Here is a 7694-nt window from a genome sequence, read left to right on the forward strand (position 1 = left end):
CCAGCTGTTCACATAGTGGACATTTACTGGATTTAGTTTGGTATGTTCTGCTTGAATATGTCCAGTGTAGATTCCTCGGGATACCCATGGTCCAATGCATTCCAAGCAAGTTTCTCCATTTTGGAAGAGTAATCTTTATGTGTATGTCTCATTTTCTTCCAGCTGATTTTTTATCCTCGTATCTGGGCTTTCATCTAGATCCTCTGCCCTAAAAATTTATTAGTTTTAGGGTTTTTTCTTTTCCTTTTGGTATTTTCTAGTTAACTCACTGTTTTTCTCTGCTCCCAAATAACTCTCTGTGTTGCTGTCATGGTACTACACCTATAGAAAGAGCTTCTTAGATATAGGGTGACAAACTGAATGACTGATTTTCTCGTACTCATTACTATGGACAAAGTCTTCCTACTATAACAGGATTTGGTATTCAAGTTCTTCCTACTCTTAATCCTATGCACTACTCTAAGGAATAGATTAGCAGTTATTTTAATTAATTTTATTCCTTTATTATTACTATTATTTTGCTGCATCAGGTCTTAATTGCAGCATGTGGGCTCTTCTCTGTAGCACGTGGGCTTCTCTCTAGTTGTGGCCTAGTTGTGGCTTAGTTGCCCAGTGCATGTGGGATCTTAGTTCTCCGATCAGGGTTTGAACCATTTCCTGCATTAAAAGGCAGATTCTTAACCACTAGACTGCCAGGGAAGTCCCACAAAATATTAGTTATCTAGATTCAAATTTTTAATGCTCAAGAAAAACATTTCTTAAAGACATTTTATTTATTTATTTATTTTCAGTGCCAGGCATTTATTCCCCCACACGCAGGACTGCTCAGACCACAGGCATTGGCACCGTGGGAGGGAGCAGCGCCCTGGCCTCAGCTGAGGACAGGGCTTTCTCTCAGCCCTTGGCCTCATGGCGGGAGACGGGACAGGACCGGTTCTCTCCCGTCTTCACTGGGGACTAAGGGGACCCACGAGCAAACCACCCTCCCACCTCTCAGCCAAGAAGAAGCCACCTTGGTGACAGGTTTAGTTCCAACAGGTACAGTAAGTGGAGGCGGGATGGTTCTGGTCCCAACCACGACAAGGTAGGGTGTACACCGTAAAGGAAGAGGTGCATTGGATTCAGCCACGAGAGGGGTCAGGCGACGCCACGAGAAGCGTGTGTGGAGGTCTGGGGGCAGTGCAGTTACTGGGCTTCTGAGCTACCTAGTCCCTGGCTCGGCAGGAAGGGTAGCGGAGATGGACAGGGTTTATTGTTTGGCATTGATGATGTCGAGGAACTCAGGCTTGAGGGAAGCACCGCCCACAAGGAAGCCATCCACATCAGGCTGGCTTGCCAGCTCCTTGCAGGTTGCCCCCGTCCCAGAACCCCCATAAGTGATGTGGGCACTCTGAGCCACTGCATCAGAGACGTTGGACTTAAGCCATCCCCGGAGCTTTTCGTGTACTTCCTGGGCCTGTTGGGGTGTTGCCATCTTGCCAGTACCAAGGCCCACACAGGCTCATAGGCCAAGACAACCTTGCTCCAATCCTTCGCGTTATCTGTGATGACCTTGGTTTGCTCGAAAATGACCTTCTCAGTGATGCCAGCTTCCCTCTCATCTAACTTCTCCCCAGTGCAGGCAGTCACTCCAAGTCCCTCTGCCAGGGGCTACTTTCTGCCCAATCAGCTCATCTGACTCCCCAAAGACATGCCTTCTCTCGGAGTGCCCCAGGACTACCCACGTGGCTCCAAGATCTTTGATCATGCCAGGGCTGATCTCCCCCGTAAAGGCCCCATTGACCACTTTGTAACAGTTCTGTGCAGCCACAGCAGTCTTGGGATCCAGCTTCTGCTGGGCGAAGTCACTGTAGGTGGTGAGGGGTGCGCAAACCACCGCGGTGTTGGCCGGCACCTTGGCCGCATTCAGAGTGTTGATGAGTTCCCCCAGATTGTTCTTCCTCCCGTTCATCTTCCAGTTCCCTCCAACGAAGAACTTCCTGGAGGGCACCATGGCTGAGGAGCAGGCACGCTGAAGGTCAGGAGCAGCCTCTTAAACATATGTTAAACTCAAGATGGATATCTGTATCTTGTATTCTCCAGGCACAGCCATGCTCAGAGGCAAAGGATAAGATGACATGTCTCTCCTCAACTTTTAAAATCTAAAAAAAATTAAACAACTTATAATAAAATCAGATGGAATAAAGTAATGACAAGTTAACTAAATAATAGGCCAAGTCAGAAATAAAATCAATCAGATTAAGCAAGAAATTCAACAACTCTGGAAAACATGATCTTCTGTCACTGACATCACTGTCACCATCAAAAATGTTGAAATGCCTCTTCCACCTGGTATATGACAAAGTCTCTCTTTTGAAAGAATAACCTTTATATGCAAAAATGTGAGGGTTTTGGCATTTTTACATACAGGTATCTAAAAGCCTAGAAATAATTGTTCTTTGGTAGAAATATAAAATTAAACAACTTCTCCAAAAGGCTAAGTTCAATATTCCCAATAGTAAAAGGAAAATAGTATGGGATGGTGGACTGGAGAGCCCATTAAATTCAAGTTTTTGTGATATAAATCCACCAAGTTAGAAAATCTTTTAAAATACATGGAACTTATTTTTCTTGAAATCTGATGAGCTGGCATCAGGAGATGATGTCCTCCCTTAGTCTTGTGGCTTTACACGTAGGGTGGGGGTCAAGGGATTTGCCTACAATTTCAGGCTGATTCAAAACCAGAGTCAAGTCCTCCTTGTAATTATGTTTTCCTGTAATAGCTCAAGAGCTCCTACTCCATATTCAAGTTCATATTTTATTAAGGTAAATTGGCAGAGCCTTTCCTTCTGTTGGTGTTACTGTGTCAGTGAGAAGCCGCCACCCATGAGAGACCAGGAATGGTCTCTGTGGTAGAAGAAGTGTTGGCCACCATGAGAGACAGAAGTTCCCCAGGGATTTGGGTATTTTAAGTTTGGTGGTAGATTCTGTTCAGGAATGGACGGGGGGTGCCTCACGAAAGAACGTGTTATTTGAGAACAACCAAATCTAAAGGGCTGCAAAGAAGGAAGCAGAGTGTATCAAATGAAGCATTGGATTGTAAAGGACCTCTGTCCAGTTCAGGGGCCCATGGAGAAGATACAAGCATAATACCAATGAGAGCTGGAGTAGCAGGAGTGGGGGTAGGAGGTGGGAACAAAGATAGTGGCAGAAAAAGATAGATCTAATAGAGAAACTAAACACTTTACTGTGCCTAATCATAAGAAAGGCACAGAAATTCAGAACTTCACAAAGCTCTTTCATGACACTGGTGGGAAAATCTTTTTTGTTTCATTTGTTTCCTAGAATAAAATTCATATTTCAAGAGAGAATTTGATGAACGTAATCTAGACACTTGTCCTGGAGAAGGCAATGGCACCCCACTCCAGTACTCTTGCCTGGAAAATCCCATGGATGGGGGAGCCGGGTAGGCTGCAGTCCGTGGGGTCACTAGGAGTTGGACACGACTGAGCGACTTCACTTTCACACATTGGAGAAGGAAATGGCAACCCACTGCAGTGTTCTTGCTTGGAGAATCCCAGGGACGGGGGAGCCTGGTGGGCTGCCGTCTATGGGGTCACACAGAGTCGGACACAACTGAAGTGACTTAGCAGCAGCAGCAGACACTTGTCCAAAAATTTGAAGGAAGAGTATAATTTTCTAAAACACACTGTTGCTAAGCAATAATATTCCATACACTCAAAGTCTATAGACCTCTTTGTCCACTTAGTGACCACAAAGGTACCCATGGAGGGAGGAGCCTGTTAATTTCAGTTTTTTCATGAGGTCCAAATTGATATAGATAAGTCAGTAGTAATAGAAGCCGTTTTTTTTTCTCTTGGTAAGTCTGTGATGTTGTAAGCCATAGACTCTCCAAAATTCTTATCCATCCATCCATCAGTTCATCTATCCATCATTTTCAATACCTGCTAGGTACTAGGCGCAATGACAAATGAATACTAGGGATACAAAAATATCCCAATAACAAGGTACAAAATTATCCCAATAAAATTAAAATTGTCCATAATTTCTTTGTGAAGAGTCTAAGGTAAGCTCACTCGTGGCATTTTGATATCTGTCTTCTAAGATGACAAAAGACGCCATCAGACAAAGCCTTTTATATTTTTGCATTTGACTTTTTTTTCTTTCTCAAAGAACAGATAGCAAACTTAACAAAACTAAAGAAAAAAAAAACACATTCTCAGGAAACTTTTTAAAGATTCCCATGTGGGTAAGTGTAAACTTAGTTGAAGTGAGATTTTTTTCATTGTTTTAAATATATGAAAAATACTTAATCAGCTCCAAAATACATGAATTAATTTCATCTCCAGAGGATTGGAATTCAATTTGCCTGCCTCTTACTACAAGGTTTCTTCTATTTCATTTTCACATTCACATTATTCTTTAGAACCATAGCAAAGTTATAGGCTCTACAAATGGAATTACATTTTTAGCATGCACGCTAAGGAAGAAACTTGAGGACCCACTTGAAACTTTCAAACACCTTTACGTATATGGAGAACAGTAGTTACTGTAGTATCCAGCTGTAAAAACAACCATGGTGCTATTTTCAGCTTAACTCTTTAGACGATCTAACTCAGAATGCCTTTTCATTTTCCTTGTTAACTGCACCATGCTTTGGCCAGTGGTCCTGTGATTGTGTCCATGTAAGGCAGAGTTGATGCAGTAAGTTAAGCATACTTGCTAGAATAAACCTAATATTTGTTTCAAAGCTGTTAAGGCTTAAAATAGATTCAGACTCCAGTTCAACCTTGGAGCCTTTAACAAATTTGGTATTTAAAAAAATTAAAGTATAAATACAAATAGTAAACTACATAGATCTTAAGTGGACAGTTCATTAGGTTTTGATAATTGTTTATATCCAGGTCAACACAGAGCATTTGCCTTACTCTAAAAGTTCTCTCATATTCTTTCCTACTCTGTTCCCTTTGTCTGACAGTCAACCACAAGTCTGCTTTTCATCCCATAGATAAGTTTTGTTATCTCTCTTTCTAAAAAATGTTTATTTATTTGTCTGCACCAGGACTTAGCTGTGGCATGTAGGATCTTTAGTTGTGGCCTGTAGGTTTTTTTAGTTGTGGCATGTGGGATCTAGTTCCCTGACCAGGGATTAGCCCGAGTCTCCTGCATTGGGATCGTGGAGTCTTAGCCATTGGACCACCAGGGAAGTCCCTGCTATCTCTTGAAGTTTATAGAAATGAAATTGTACAGTAAGTCTTCTTTCATGTCTGACTTCTTCCATTGAGCATCATACTTTTTATATCCATTCAGTTTGATCATGTATCAGTAGTTCACTGTTTTTATTGATGAGTAATATTGTATTATATAAATACACCACAATTTGATTATTCATACTCTAGTTAATGGAGTATGAAATGTTTCAATTTACCATTTTTTTCAGGCATGAAAAAAGCTACAGTAAACATTAATGTGCCTATCTTTCTATGGATATATGACATACTTAGTTTTAAATTTAAGCTATAATGGCATCAGAGCATTGATACTTAAGCTTTAATTAAGTGGCTACCTTGAGTGTTCATTGGAAGGACTGATGTTGAAGCTGAAACTCAAATACTTTGGCCACCTGATGTGAAGAGCTGACTCATTGGCAAAGACCCTGATGCTGGGAGGGACTGAGGGCAGGAAGAGAAGGGGATGACAGAGGATGAGATGGCTGGATGGCATCACGGACTCTATGGACATGAGTTTGAGTGAACTCCAGGAGTTGGTGATGGACAGGGAGGCCTGCCGTGCTGCGATTCATGGGGTTGCAAAGAGTTGGACATGACTGAGTGACTGAACTGAACTGAACCTTGAGAAAATCAGAGTATAAAAGAGATGGACAAGGGCCAGCACAATGCATTTAGTAGGTCTATAACCAGGGACAGGGAGGGGAACACCAGGACACACCAAGGCCTCCACACTGCACTGCTCTCACATCAGCTCTGAGCACTTCACCCCCACTGCCCTGGGAGCTGCATGGGAAAGTAGACATTGGTTAGAGTTATACATGAAAAGACAAACTTAGAGACAAATATACTTGGGTTAAGTTCTGTAACTTAAGACAAACTGATTGACCACTTTGAGCCTCAGTCATTCTCATCTTTAAGATAAAAAAATTCCTAGTGTGATAGGTAAAAAACTAGTTAAAGTCACAGAAAATTTAATTTGTATAAAATATAATCAGATAGCATAATTTATGTATCATAATGAGACAAGATTCTTTACCATCTGAGTCACCGGGGAAGCCCCTATGAGACAAAATATGTTAAGACTGTAATTTGAATTCCAGCTCATACACTGGGATGATTTAAATTAAAACATTTTGGGGGAATTCCCTGGTAGTCCAGTGCTTAGGACTCTACACTTCCACTGCAAGGGGCACTGATTCTGTCCCTGGTCAGGGAACTAGGATTGCTCAAGCTGTGTGGCAAGGCCAAAAATACTGTAAGTTCTTGAATGCTGACTAGGCTTGTTGTGGTGATCATTTCACAATATATATAAATATCAAATCGTTATGTTGTACACGTGAAACTAATATAATGTTGTATATAAATTATACCTCAATACAAAAAGGGAAAGTTTTGTTTTCATCAGGTGATTCTCTGGTTGAACTTACATAGGGCAAATTGATGCAATAAATTCCACATACTTTGGTGGGTAAACCCCCTAATGTTAGCAGCTTAATAAATAAAATGCCATTTAGGGATCCTTCCCTTAAACTTTGCAAAATGTTCACTGTTGGTATTCTCTATCATTAAAATTAATTGCAAAGTGATATCTGTTAATGAAATTTCACATACTTCATCTTTGAAAATGTCTTTCCATGCAGATAGATCCAGCCAAATACTGATATCAGTCCATAAACATGTGATTTTAGTTGAGCATATTCATTACCAGGAAGAGATGGATAGAATTCTGTTAAGTTTGTCTCTTGATATTTGCCTTTTATCCTGTCATTATATTGCAAATTAATCACCTTCAATTGAAGTTAAATGGCAACTCCTCAATGTTGTTAGTTAAATGAATTTTTGTTGTTAAATAAGTTTTAAAATATGAAAATTTTGTTCCTACCTCCATGGAAGCCTGAAAATGCTGCTGGAACTACAGTTTGAACTTGGAAAAATATATCTGCTGCAAATTTTTGTAAGAATGGAGAACTCAGTTCTTGTTTGAATGTTAGACAGCCTAGGAAATATAAAAAGCGTTGCAGATATAACCAAGAATTTCTAACCCCTATTGTAGTGATTATTTTATAATATATGCAAATGTCAAATCATTGTGTAATATACTTAAATTAACATAACATCATACAACAACTGAATTTCAATTAAAAAATACTTATTGGTCCCTAATAACTTACATTTTCATTTACTTAGGTGATAACTGGAATTTTGTATTGAATGTAGTAAAATACAATACTATTCTCAGCTTAAACTAATATTTGCATTTCATTACTTTAATCTGCAACACAATTTAATGCATGACTCCCTGAAACATTTTCTCATATATTATTTTGTTGTAATAATTCTTTATTATGGTCTATAGTCTGGTGGAATTCATTGCTTTTTCTATTGTTTTCCTGACTCCTGTACCTTTTTTTTCAGTATCCATTACCTCCTGATCTGGGCTTTTCTATTAAGTGTTTTGGAAAC

General features: G+C 40.1%; 1 pseudogene across 1 annotated transcript; it reads right to left on the bottom strand.

The window, feature by feature from the left end:
* Positions 1220 to 2024, bottom strand: LOC102176111 (annotated as a pseudogene). Its single transcript, XR_001295788.2, has one exon. The product of XR_001295788.2 is annotated as a triosephosphate isomerase pseudogene (transcript).

The sequence above is a fragment of the Capra hircus genome, chromosome 6, assembly GCF_001704415.2.
Source record: "Capra hircus breed San Clemente chromosome 6, ASM170441v1, whole genome shotgun sequence".
In the NCBI taxonomy this organism is placed as follows: domain Eukaryota; kingdom Metazoa; phylum Chordata; class Mammalia; order Artiodactyla; family Bovidae; genus Capra; species Capra hircus.